A 15,110-nucleotide genomic window follows, 5' to 3' on the forward strand; every position below is an offset into this window, starting at 1 on the left:
TATACTTTCGCAATGTGTTAATATATTAATTATTTTTTCATTTATCTAATTTTTACACGTCATTGTGCTTGTTCAGTTATTCAGTACGAATCTTTTTTAAAAATCGTCAATATCCTACTTGCTAAATGTAATAAATTCTCTTACATTCTTAGAATCTGCTTTTTATATGATGATCACAATCAGTGAATATTTAAATAATTATTTTATATATTACAAATTGCTATTTTTATATGCCTGGCGTGTACTGTTTTTATATTTATTGAATGTTATCATAAAAATAAGAAATGTTTTTCAATTATAATGCTAGTGCATATTATCAAAAGTTTATTATTTATCTGTTAAAATATTTTTGAGTATGTACTTTTATATTTCACATTTAAATTTATATTTTATTGTTCGAAAATTAATTCTTATTTTATAGCAAACAATCCAATGAACTTAAGGAAATGTAAACATAAATCGGAATTATTAAATTTTCATGCCTAATACTAATTTTATTATATCCAGATGTAATATTAGTTTTAATGTGATTGTATCACAAAAATAATTTTGATTCAAATTTATATACAGTAATGTAGATATTTTTATAGACAAATCTATTGTTAAAATAAACAATGAGATATAATTGTAACAAAATGCTTGTTAATCATCATTTATTTATAAATGTGAACGTTTTGTTCAGGAAAGTTGTAATCAAAATAAATCTATTATAGATGTATAGTTTTGAAGGAGATTTTCGTAGAAGACCACAACAAAATTTAGCTGGTGCTAGTGCTCATGGGTGATCGGCTTGCTTTGATAGAAAGAGCACACCAAGAGAGACAAAGACGGGAAGATTATAGAAAACGAACACATAGTGCTGTGTAATTCAAAGCTTTTTTCGAAGTTATGTAGCACGACAGCATGCAAAAATATACAGCGGGCTATTATTTGATGAATGTTCAAAACAAAATCCAATTTTTCTCAAGATATATTAACTAAACAAATTGCTCGACTGATATTTTTTTTATAATAAAAAATATGACCTCAACAGACTTGTAAGTAGTTATTAAAATATCTAATTACTAATATCATTTTATAGTAACATGTTGATTGATTCAATATGTATGTCAGATAATGTTTGTAAATAATTTGCAATGCAATACATAGAAAATCTTAAATATTAACATTTTATTATAATTTTAATTTTATTTTATTATATTATTATTTATTTATATAATTCAGATTACTATTCACAATTTCTAATCAAGTCCCAATAATATATGTTTGTGGAAGCTATAAAATGTAAATCTTATGCTTGGAGATAAAAAAAATATTGATATTATGTTTGAAACAAATTATGAAAGACGGAAGTCAAATACAACTATGCCTTTACGAGTATTAGAAGTGTTTTACTGAACTCAGAGCACCTCACTGCACTGAAGAAGAATCTGATTTATATTGTAAAATAATTTTTCATCCGTGCAAAATGGTGAGATATTTTAAGCAATTTTAACTCAAATACATTTATAAACAGTTATTTTATATTAAATTATGAAATATTCTAGGATTATTTTTCAAGTATGAGAACGTTGTTAGAAGCTAGAATACCACCTTAATGGAAAGAAGTCCAGAAACCACCCAACCCAACTGCTTTAGCATATTAAATCTTATTATCAGGCCTCTAGAAGCTGTTAAATATTCAAATCAATTATTTTTTATGTAAGTTGTCTTGCATTCTTTCTGATATTTACTCTGTCATCACAATTTCTTCATTAATTGTGTATAAGGTTTGTTTTTTAGATCTGCTATTTATATTTTTTAGTGACACTGTAATGCAAAAGCTGTGCGAAGAAATACTAGGAACAGAATTTCAGAACCAATAAGTTTCTTTCTAATACCGGCACTTTCATCGGAATTGACTTATAAAAATTCTTTTCCATATGCTCAGTTGGTTTCATATTTAAGTAGAGAGCATAAATTTTAACAACATCCTGGATGTTGTACTCATTTTTATCTTTAGAACCTGAAAATCTAAGTGAGTATTAATTTAGAGTATATATCTCTTATATTTTGATTGTATTTAGTTATCATAGTTATATTATCATTTTGATATTATATTTTCAGATTTGAATTCCATTGGTCTACATGCTTCAAATTATTTGGATATTTTGTCTAGATTATCTATTAACTTATCTTGGAAATGCTGTGACGATGACTGTGACGATGATGTTGATATGGAGGAAGATGATGAAAACTGTCTTGGTTATAAGTAAGTATATTTTTATTAATGATCATTTTATTACATTAAACAGAAATATATATAGTATTACTGAAGTTGTATCACTAGTTCACCGAGTGCATAACATTACATTAACTTACATTGTGACAAATTCAGATTTATTTTTATATGTATTTTTTTAACATTTTTAGGCCATCTCCTCAAGAATCAGAAATTTTACAGCAGTGCAGAATTCTAATAAATGAAGGAAAATAGAGTAAAAAGGTTATTAGAATATGTGATCATGAAGATGATGAGATCGTTATTCAATCAATATGTCGACTTTGTCATTTTCTTTTAATTTGTGATGATTCCGCTATTCAAAATATAAGTAAGTAAACAAAATGTGTGTGGAGTAAATAAGTATTTTTATCTATAAAGTGTATTTGAAATTATTTACTGAAACATTCATATGATATTAGATTATTATATACATTGGCATTTCGTGCAAAGTTCTTGCGTCGTGTGTGGACATATGCTCAAGTATTACAACTAGAATAGTTGGTCTGGTAATAAATGTTCTCTTCTAATGATGTTATCTCGGGGGAATAGCAATGTCTGGAGAAGACACAGATTTGATTGTGCCCCTTTAACCGTTATTCTGTGAGCTGTTCAGTTATTAATAACTACTTTACATGATGGAGAATTTGCATCTGGTGAATCTATTCCCTTCACTTTACATGAGTTGGTACCAGTAATAAGCATCCTTAAAGATGTATGTCTGGGATTAGTAGAATTGGCCTTTCCAGATAGCAGACTTGCCATACCGCAGGACTATCAACTAGCAGTTCGATCAAGAGAAATGATTCACGGACAGAAAACTCTAAATTGGATACATCTTTTCAAAGTGATTATATTTTATTACTTTTGTATATTTGTACATAATAGAAACATGGCAATATGGTAAATTGTGTTTTAGGTTTCTGTACATTTGTTAAGACAACTTCACATGCGCGACCTAAGAATGTCTTTTTGCCCACCCTCGCTGTGGATCGCAAGCGATGGGCGCATGTGTTTGTCCGTAGAGCGGCCCAGCGATATACAATTAAAGCAAGCTAGGCGTGGCTACCGCCCTTTTAGAGGAATCAGGACGATTACCAGGGATCAGATAGGTTAGAATAGCACACAATAGTTTGCGCTGGTAAACATAAGATAATATATGTAAAATGGCAAACTTAATCATTGCATCTGTTTATTATTAATACATTTAGTGCTTAAAAAATTTTCTATATCAAATTATAGTTGATTACATTAGCTTTGACTTGTGTTTTATAGATATTGGACCTCCCGCTAGCGTAAAAGAAGTTCGATTTTTAACTGCTTTGAGGGAATTACCTTTTGCGCTACCTTTTGCTGATCGAGTTCGAGTTTTGCAAGGTTTGCTGAATGCTGAGCGTTCTGTGCAACATGGTGATGCTCAGGACTTTTTACGAGGGCCAGCAATTTCAATTAAATTACGTCGTTCACATTTATATGAAGATGCTTTTGATAAATTGTCAATTCAAAATGGTTAGTATTAATATAGTTTAGTTTATGGAGTAGTAAAAATTTCATAACAGATAATTATGTCACTGTTTTAACTTCCCGAAGAGAAGTTTGTTTCTGCCAAAAAATCTGATTTCATGACTTTGTTTTCTCTCAAGTCATTTTGAAGCGATTGCGACCAAATTTGGAAAAAGTATGTGTGTGTGTGTGAGCCGATTTTTCGATCTTATGTCAAGGTTTTCCCGTAAATGGTATTTTGTAGTAAAGTTATTTGAAGTATCTAAACCAAGACTTGATTGATTGATTACTTCTGCACAATGATCAAGCAAGCCATTTCTTTTTAATTTATAGAAAAGTAAAACATTTTCGTCCACGTTTTAGCTCGGCTTTGATTTTAACAATTCAAAAAATGTTCGAAAGATGTTGGATAGAAATCGCGTTGATTAGTTGTTGGTAAAGATCGGACCGGACCGTTTCTTTGCAGTTAAGTGTTAAAAAAAAATATAATTCAGATTATAGTCAACTAGGACCTACGACTTTTGATTTATTTTTAAATATAAATCAATGTTTGAAAGAATATCAAAATTTATGTCAAAGGTCACTTTTGTGATTGATAAATCAAAATTTGAATTTCGTCAACGTTTTCTCAAAAACGGCCGAACCGATTTCATAAATTTAAAAGCCAATTAATTAATCTCGATAAGCCCCAGTATTTTCTTATAGCAGGTGCTTAATATTTCACAAAATAATTTATCAAGTTTCTTAAAAAAATGTTTTTGTGTTTTGCATTGAAAGTCACTGTGTTTAGATTTAAGTGAAAGTGAAAACTTTATTTTTGAAATAAACAGTTATAAATTTTATCTAACTCTCTAAAGCTCAATTTGTATTGATTAAGTCTATTTTTACACATATCGGAAAGTTTACACTTATTTATTCATTAAATTTAGGCAAATAAATATTTATTTACTAATATTATTATATTTTAATAAAATACTTAGAGCCAAATCTACGATTAAAAATGAGGGTACAGCTTATTAATGCAGCTGGTCTTGAGGAAGCAGGTGTTGATGGTGGAGGGATGTTCAGAGAAGTTTTATCAGAATTGATTCATACGGCGTTTGATCCAAATAGAGGCTTCTTTAGATTAGCACAGGATAGATCGTTATATCCTAATCCTGGGGTTGGATTAATTGTTGAAGATTTTCAAAAACATTATTTTTTTATTGGTAGACTTCTTGGAAAAGTAAGTTTAATTTTAATATTTCAATTATCTTTACTCTCAATAGATTTCAATACAACAAGTCTTATGTATATTTGTATTAATTACAGGCCCTTTTTGAAAACCTTTTGGTCGATTTACCTCTATCAGAATTTTTTCTTTGTAAGTTAGTTGGTCCCAGCATAATTGATGCTCATCATTTAGCATCTCTAGACCCAGTTTTGCATAGATCTCTACTCTCTTTAAAAAGCTACACAGGTGACGTTAACGATCTGGGTCTAGATTTTACAGTTATGACAGATGATTTGGGCGAAACTAAGGTAAGCATATGTTTATAGAATGATATAATTTTCTACCAAAGCTTTATAAATCTAAATTCTTTTATGAATTATTTATAGACTGAAGAATTGAAGCCAGGAGGCGCAAATATTACAGTGAATGCGACAAATCGAATAGAATACATTCATTTAATGGCAGATTTTAAATTAAATAAACAGATTCGAGCTCAGTTTATGGCTTTTCGACAAGGTTTAGATGATGTACTTCCGCTGGATTGGCTTCATATGTTTAAGTGAGTTTTTGTAGAATTTACATATCGAAAATTTATGGTGATGGCAAAAACACATTTTATACATTTAAGGGGGGCGATACATGTAATCGCCTTAATTTTTACCATTTTTTGAGGACTTTTTAAACTGGGAAGGAATGACTGAATCTTTTTGAACTTTTTTAGGGTTATTTATTATATATTAAAATACACAAAAAAAAAAATTTTTTTTAATTTTTTTTTTTTAAATGGCTGCCGTAAAAATAAATCTGCCAAGACCCTCTCGGAAAACGCCATCAATTTGCGGGCGTTCTCACTTTTCGTACGGTGATTTGAAATCAAAAAAATTAGTTTGTACGTGTTCATAAAACATATATTTTCTAGTTAAACCAAAAAAAAATTAAACAAATCACAAAATCGTAAATTGGCACACCTCAGAAAAAAAAGTTCGATTTTTCACCTTTTTTTCAATGTTTTTTTTTTGGTAAAAGGGTTAATTTTTGAAATTTTTTTTGGAATGTTTGAGGTTTAACTAGAAGCTATTACTGTAAAGTAAATGTGTGCAAAATTTCATTGGAATCGGTTGAGAACTTTTTGAGTTATCCCGCCCGCAAATTTCAAAAATGTCGTTTTGAGAAAAACGCGTTTAAAGTTTTGACACAGAAACAGATAAGAGTACAATAGCACTCAAGCGTCGAGTTGAGGCGTGGCACTTAAATGAGTTTTTATTGTATAAATAATGATAATTTTGTTTTGAATATTTACAGGCATATTTTTGAAATGTTATTGTAACGATTTATGAAAAAAAAAAATCGATTTTTTTTTCTTGTTACATGTATCGCCCTCCTTAAGGTATTTGAATTTTTATTACATATGTTTGAAAAACTGAAAAATTACTTATTTACTGGAATTCTTTTGGGATTATGAAGTAACTTCATAATAGAATGAGCAATATTCATGCATATATAATATTAATTGTAGTTGCACATAACAATCAATCAAACAATTTAGGTTAATTGTATGAAACACATAATTGGAAAGGAATATTTTATATTTTTATTTATCACGCCGAAAAATATATTTTAATGTTAGGGTTGTATTATAAAACATGTATCCAGTGAAAAAATATTGATATTCATCATATTTCTAAAATTTTTGCTTTTAATTATTTTTTACATGCACGGATCACTAAAAGTTTGAAATATTGAAGTGATATATTATTTTATCTACAATTAATGAATAACTTTAATTATTTGAACAAAACTTTACAGTTTCAAGGAATTGCAAATTTTGATATCAGGATCTGAGCTTCCTGTTGATATTGATGATCTAAGACGAAACACATCTTATACAGGTCAGATTTTTTTTTAAAATATATATATACAATTAATAAAATTCTGGTTTTGTAAAATGTCATAATCATTGTTTTAGGTGGATATATGGAAGATCATCCGACTATTCAAATGTTCTGGCGTGTAATAGAAAAATTCAATGATGTTCAAAAGAGATTATTATTAAAGTTTGTTACAAGTTGCTCTAGACCACCACTATTAGGATTTAAGGTAGATATATGTTATAATGTAGGATATTCTCAATAGAAACATGTCCAGCACTTGGAACTACAGTGGTGTTCGGAAATACTAGTTTAAATCGTTCTGTAACCACGCCCGTAAGTCGAATTATTTGTATCTCGAGAAAAATTTTCCTATATAAATAGATAGAAATTTTATTAATTCGTTCCAGCACTGTGGTTTTTGTTAGGTTTTTGTGAATATTAGAAATAAATTTACGATTTATTAATTGTTTATTGTTTTTTCCCTTCTATTTATATTGCGGAAATGTGTTGGACATGTTTCATTGAAAAACTCCCATGTTCGAACTGTTGCAACTTCTTCGGGGTGATATTTATTCACAAACTTTTAGAGATCATAAGGTTGCTTATAAATTATTGCAATGCTCCTAGCTGGGGTGTAACCCTTTATCAATTCCTTTTGCTTGAACATACTTCTTTGATATGTTATGCTCGTACATACTCGCCATGATCATATTTTTCAATAATTTCACGTTTTAATATAAGGTACATGGCCTTTTTCTTTGGACCCATGGTTATGAAAGTAATTTTTTTGTAAATGTACAAAAAGCAAATAATGCGAACTCAACATATAAAACTGTACATACAATTATATTTATGGCTAATATTATACACTATATATAATCAAAATTTCAAACTTTAAAATAATCCTGCGTCGGTAAATCGTTACTACACATATAATATTAATATATAATTGAAAGGACTAAATTTAAAATAATTTACTATCATAAAACAGACAAGATATTCCTATGATAGGAAAACACTGTTTCAACTGACGAAATTTTTCATATTTTCATTTTGTCTCGAGTTTTGCTTGTATATAGAAGCAACAACTATTTTAGATTAATTGCAAAAAGTGCCACAAACGGTAACTCAGTTTTTAAGAGAACGGAGTGGATCGGAGCATCCGATTTTAATAATTCAAAAAACATTTTACTTGTATTGACAAGATGAAGAACTGATTAAATTTTCATGAAGGCAGGTCTAGCGGTTTCGAAGATCAAGTGAAAGAAAAAAATAATCATTAGACATATGCACATCAAATTATTAAATATTTTATAAAGATTTTAACAATAAGTATAATTTTTGTTTATACTTAGTCGGCGCGGCGCTTACGCGCTTCGATATTTCGTCTCTATGCAGTTAAAGTAGTACGATTGCTTTGAAAAAAAGTTCAAAATTTCTAAAATATTTCAAAATTAAGAAAACATTTTTTTTAAGTCTTTTTTTTCTAAAAAAGTTAATTTTTGTCAAAAATTTATAGTTCCTCAAAAATCAATTTCGTTCAAAGTAAATTTTTTTCGAAGATGTTAATTTTTTTAAAAAAAAAAAAATGGTACGGGAAGTTTCAGCAATTTGCCTTAAGGCACGATGCCATGCGCCCCACTAGTTGCTTTTAATTATTTTTTACATACACGGATCAATCGTTTCTTGGCTCTTATTTTGAAACACTCGTATGCCGGGGTTGTGTGATTACACATAAAAAATATTTATTCATGAATTAAATAAATAAATATTCATGAATTTCATATGTAAATTATTCAATTCGATGAATATATTTAACTTAAATTAATAATTAATTAATAACCGACAATAAAATTCATTTCGGATTCAAATCTTTAATCTCAAATATTATCCACAATATTTGTATCATTTCCATATCATTTATTAATTGACTATTTTTATCTTTTTCAGGACTTGGAGCCGCCTTTTTGTATTCAGTTGGCTGGTTCCGCTGATAGGTTGCCCACAGCGAGCACATGTATCAATTTGTTGAAATTACCAGAATTTTCCGAAGAAAGTGTTTTGCATGATAGGCTATTATATGCAATTCAATCAGGGGCTGGATTTGAACTTAGTTAGATTCAATTTGTGATGTTACTAGTGATATATAAAAAAAAATCTGTTTCTATCAACGATTAGAAAAGTGACAATTTATATTTTGTGTGTAATTTTATAAATTAAGAAAAATAATGTCTTATTTAAATATATGAACTATTTATAAAAAAAGTACTTTATTTGAAATTTGTAATAAGAGTAATGGTTAGATATAACGCCACTCAATAAGTCTGTAGGATAACACATAAATGATGTTGCTATGTAATCATCAGTATAATTTGTAGAAAACAACTTTAAGAAGATATATGTCAAAATTTCTTGACAATCTAACGATTAGTTTGCAAGTTACAGAGGTTCAAGTGATGCTTTTGAGTTTTTCGAATCCATCCATTCAAAGCGATTTCGTGGGTTGATTTATCATTGAAATTTGATGGGTAAAAATACCATTGCTGCCAAAGTATCGCTCGATAAGTATTATCAGGCCAATTGAGGTGGCCACACCAGAAAATATCACACAAAACGTTTAGCTGATACCCTAAAGATATCAATAGTATGTGATGAACATATCGTTCACAAATATTTGAATAGAAAAAACCTCTGTGCTAAATGGGTACCGTGCAAACTCACAATTGACCAAAAGCATAACGAGTTGATTTGTAAGAGTATTTGGAGCTGTTTAATCAAAATAAAACGAATAAAAAGAGTTTTTGCATCTGTTATGGCGTCAGTTTTTTGGGATACGCAAAAAATGATATTCATCAACTATCTTGAAAAAGGCCAGACCATCAACAGTGACATAACATTCTTGAAACATTTGAAGATCAAAATCGGAAAAAACGCACCATTTGAAAAAGAAAACCGTGCTGCTCCATCAGGACAACGCACCGTAAAAACAGTGGCGAAAAAAACATGAATTAGGTTCCGAATTGCTTCCGCACTCACTATATATATTCTCTAGATCTATTCTCCAGCGAAAATATCCTGTTCTCAGATCTCAAAAGAATGCTCGCTCTGAAGAAATATTTGCCAAATGATGAGATGATGGCCGAATTTTGTGGCGAAGTACAAATCGTACTACAAAAATGGTTTCGAAGAGTTCGAAGCTCACTGTAATCAGTATATCGTCTTAGAAGAAAACTATATTGAAAAAAAAAATGCCAAAAAGTGAGTTTTTCTTAGTTATTCTACGGACTTATTGAGTGAAGTGATATATTGTGTTGGAACTGCTCTTCTTATTGAGCCGGTGCTTACCGACCAGTTTTGAGATCATAAATAATACTATGTTAAAGCATAATTATTATGCCAAATTGTATTACCAATGCAATCAGTTTTTGCTACGATTGCTATCTGTTTACTATCAGTATATAAAGTTTTGCATAATAAGAGCATGTTAGCGGTTTTTTTTTTCAAAATCTCACATTTGTAAAACTTTTACACACCGCGGTTAATTTAGCGTAAATTTTGTTGCAAAATCCTAACATGACCGAATTCTTGTGCGCTTCCGCCAAAAGAGTCACGTAATAATCTTTTTATATTAGTTCCTGAATAACGGAATATTTCGTAATATTTCCATGAATAAAAATTATGTGTTATACTCGCGCATTCACTCGGAACATGATTTGATTTTGTTCTCTGTGACATCATGACGATACTACATCTGCTTGCGAAGTGTTTTAAATTCATCATATTTAAATAATGAACAGAGCAAATTTCGTTAAAATCAAAATAATCTTGATTGCGATGACAGTAAGTGATATTTTTGAAAAATGTTTTTATTTAGGTGTGAAAACGTATGTTCTCATATACCAAGTGCGCTGTTGATCGGTGTAAAAAAGTTCTTTTTAGTTTCGTTTTGAGTTATTATTTATCATTTGTGATAAAGTGATTTAAAAGTGCAGTATTAAATAAACTAATAACGCTTCAAATATTAATTCATTATTTATTCATAAAAGTTAAAAAATGCCAACTTATTTATATTGTATCAAACGAGGTATGTTTCAAATTTTGCGGGCAGCTTAATTTTATTATTGATATTTTGTTGGTGTGGGACAATAAATTGACTATTGGGCTACGATTTCGATATTATAACCAAATCTTATGTGAATTAATAATTATGATCTTTTTAAGTAAATCAGAATCATAATTAACGCGTAATATACCGGTAAATATACTACATCTTCCAGTGTTCATGGGGCGTCCAGAGCGACGTTGGTCCTCGGATCGTCTTGGAATATATAAAATCACTTGGCACCATAAAATAACCTTTTGACTAAAACTAAGTACGCTAACTTTTTGAAATTGAAAACATATGCTCAAAACCTGTATAATAAAACAACAAAAACTCAAATCGAATCGGATGTTGCTTTTTGCACTTTACAACTCAAAAAAAGTTTCTGAATAACATATTAAAGTTTTTTCTGTATCCTATTTTAAGATGAATTACTACGCCATCACATTATTCTCCAAATTATTAATATTTTTTATTATTAAATATTTCAGATAACTGGCTACATCGCATTCAAAGCAGGGAAAACATCATTATGCATACAAAATAGGTAAAAATATGTAATTTATAGTACAGTTGATAATTGCTAAAGCGAGTAAAAGAATTATAATTTGCAATACAATATTTGCTAATTGCCAAAACTTTAGGATTATCTTTTATTATTTTGTGTCTAACATCATTTCTTGCAGTCTGGGTTGGGGTCAAACTGAAATGTTATTTTTAATGTTTTTTATTCGCTAACGTACATTTTTCATAGAAGAAAATGAACACCCAAGTTTTTGTTTGTTGCGGATAATTAATGTGTAAATGATATTCAATTGTTGAATTATTGAAACTTGAGATCCAATTGTATTTGATGTAATTTCAGATGCCGGCGTTTGCTATATTGTTTCATTTGATTTATTTGAATAATATTAAGTTTATTATCTTGTTTTGAAAAAAAAAATATTTGAAACAAATTTTAATTGTTGTGTGCGTCTACCTTATGTTTAAAATCAGTAATATGATATAATAGAAAATTAGAAACGTGATATTCGGGTCGATTATGAGGCTAGGAAAAGAAGGCAAAAATTATATTTAAATTTATTGTTAAATTAAATAAAATATATACTTTTTAATAAAATAAATTTATTAAAACGTATAACACTTTAGACCTCAATCAAAAGTTAATATTTTTCTTTCTATTATATAATTTTTACGCATATCCTAAAGTGGACAAAAGTAAAATTGTAGGTTTCTTGTAGGATCTTTTCACTATTTTGAGATTGACAGATATTAACGTAATATGTATAATATTTTAGTCATGTTAGTGTTGTGGCAAAGTGCTTAAGCCAATGAGTTTTGGGTGATCCTCGACGCGGCTTTTGTATTTTTCTGAATGTGTTAATGCGCGTTATATTAGGAGAGCGGGAGGCTGTTTCCAAAATACTATTTCGAAAATAAATCAAAATTTTTGAAATGACTTTATATGCATGTTTTTACATAATATTGCATATTAATTTGCACTCTTATAATATCAGTTTAGTATTTATGAAATGAAATTGTTAAAAGAATTAGTGAGTGCGCAACAATTTTTTAATTAGAAAGGGGAGGCGGTTGGAAATCCCTGGATAAACCAATTTGGTACATTCACATATTTTTTAATAACTTTTTTTGACATTGTTCAAATTGAAAATCATCAAATTTTAAAATTAAAAATTTTAATTTCAGGCATAAAAATACGATAAACTATTGAAACAATTATAAAATATTTCTTTGGATCGTATGCATGAAATATGAAAGCACGTATAACTAGTTGAAGGTGGCATTTAGCCTTAAGGCAAGATGCGTGAACTTCCTGAAATGTGTAAAATTGATTTAATCAATCGAAATTGTCAATACTCGTCATCAAGATACATCGAATAGCTTTTAAATTTTTGAAATCGGTCCAGCCCTTTTTGAGAAAACGTCGATTTACGGCAAAAAATCTGTTCACACACAAATACTTTTTCCAAATTTGGTCTCATTCGATTCAGATTGGCTTGAAATGTCGAGAAAACATAAAATTAGCGAATCGGATTTTTTTATAAAAACAAACTTCTCCTTCGGGAAGTTAATAAATATTATATTAAATTGTCAGCTAAGATGTTAAATCAGAATAACGTTAACTTCTACGTTCTAACGTTCAACAGTTAACTTCAAAAAAAAAAAAAAAAAAAAGGGATGTTTTGCAGTAAATGCGAGGCATAAGAAGGGGTTTTAATTTTTATAAAATGTATTATAATTAAAATAAACCAGAGAACAGTTTTTTCTGGATATCTCACATGATACTAAACTATAGGCAACTAAACAATCAGAATCTTAAGTCCAGTGAGCTGCTGGGCTAGAACTTCTTCTTACCTATATTTTTGAATGATGACCACCCATATTTGATTATGCCTATTTTCGAATTTATCTAATAGGGCTGATATATTATTATATTATATATTATTTATGCCTAGAATGGTATTGTACTTAAGTTTTTTTTCCGTCTTTCGTCATTGTATACTTTGTGATATCAACAAATGCTGTTTTAGAAAATATAAAACTCGAGTTTAGTAACAAAATAGTCTTTAGTTTTTCAAAGTTTCCATAACAAAAATACCTAGGGTTAATTTGATGCAACAATGGCCACAAAGTGCCATTTCACTTGGAAACATATTTAAAACCTATATTTCCTAATGAAAATTGATATTGCTACTGCTTGCTATTGGATTAGCGATATCAATTTATAGATGTATCTAGCTCAATGTAAATCATGTAAATAAAATGACTGTTTTTTTAGTGGAAGTTTCATGGTCTTAGCCGGTTTCGTTTGCAATTCGACCGATGTGATGGCAAATGGTTTAACCGACGGCTGCTACGGATGCTTCTACCGGGCTGTCACAAATGATATCGGGCCGTTGCAAATTATAGCGATCTCTCAATGCGCTGTCACTTATTTTTCCGGAACGGTTTACGAGGATTGTGCTACATCTTTAACGGTAAATAGATATACCATGAAATATCAGTAATTATAAGACTGCTCTTAACTATCAATCAACTTTAAAAGGTTGAATTGCTTTCATTTTTAATGCCATGTTCAAATCTATGATATGCTGTTGTATTGTAGATGCACTAGAGCGTATCATTGCACACTTAGTAGTATAAAATGTTTGTTTTGACTTTTATGTTTTTTGTAATAATTTGATGATCTTTAAAGTCACTTTGCAATTATCCCACATCGAACAGTAGACAATCTATTAACCAGTTAACTGTAATTGACAAATATACTCGTGGCAGAATTTTGTGAGCATATTCGTCATGCATATAAAAGAGTAGTGACTATTTGATATTTAAATTGAAATTTCTGAAAAAATTTAATAGTTATAATTAAGTAGGATTTTACCTTAAGGCAACATGATCTTCCCGAAGTGTGAAAATAATATACAGTAATACCCCATTTAACGTTCCATCAAAGTAGAGGGCAATGCAAAACAGCGCTAAACGCGGCTAACTTTACATGGAATTATTGAGGTTAGGGGAATTATTGGGGTTAGGAAATTGGTTAGGTTTTGAATTTAAAAAGTGTGTTTTTTAAATAAAAACAAAACCAAACTATTTTTTTCTTAAAGCCCAAACTAATAATACATTATTATTTTTTGCAAAAATGAAAACAAAATATAAATAACAAAATGAATATTCTTGAAAAAAAAAAACTAGTTGGTATTGGTATTTAGTCTTGAGGCAAGTTACATGAACTTCCCGATGTGTGTAAATATAATCAACTTAATCAATAAGAAATAAATTAATTTCTTAAGTGGATTTATTACACATAATTGAAAACGAACGAACACGTTAACTCGTAGAAATTTCAAAAAGCAACTTTTCAAAAATCAACAATTATTATATTTGAACCAGTTTCCATAGGATTTTAATGGTTTAGTATGTTTATTAACACCAAGTACTATATTGTTATACCAAGTAAATCGTCTAATTTTAATTTTAGCTAACGTCAAAAAAACTACTCATTTTCTAAAACTTTGATGAATTTTTAAAATTAAACTACTTGTCGTAAGGCCGTAATATTACAGTAAGTTCTATAAGATACCATGATATATTAATAAAAAATTCCATAAAAATCGGTTTAAATTTTTTTTTCAACAG

The 15,110-nt window shown here is 29.1% G+C and overlaps 1 pseudogene; it reads left to right on the forward strand.

Moving 5' to 3' along the window:
• The window catches only part of LOC113385563, a 15,820-nt pseudogene extending 6,843 nt beyond the window's left edge, over window positions 1-8,977 (forward strand).
• Window positions 8,978-15,110: the final 6,133 nt, after the last annotated feature.

This window comes from Ctenocephalides felis, unplaced genomic scaffold (assembly GCF_003426905.1).
Source record: "Ctenocephalides felis isolate EL2017-DRISC unplaced genomic scaffold, ASM342690v1 CF-g0.4_SCAFFOLD_00845, whole genome shotgun sequence".
NCBI classification, from domain to species: Eukaryota; Metazoa; Arthropoda; class Insecta; order Siphonaptera; family Pulicidae; genus Ctenocephalides; species Ctenocephalides felis.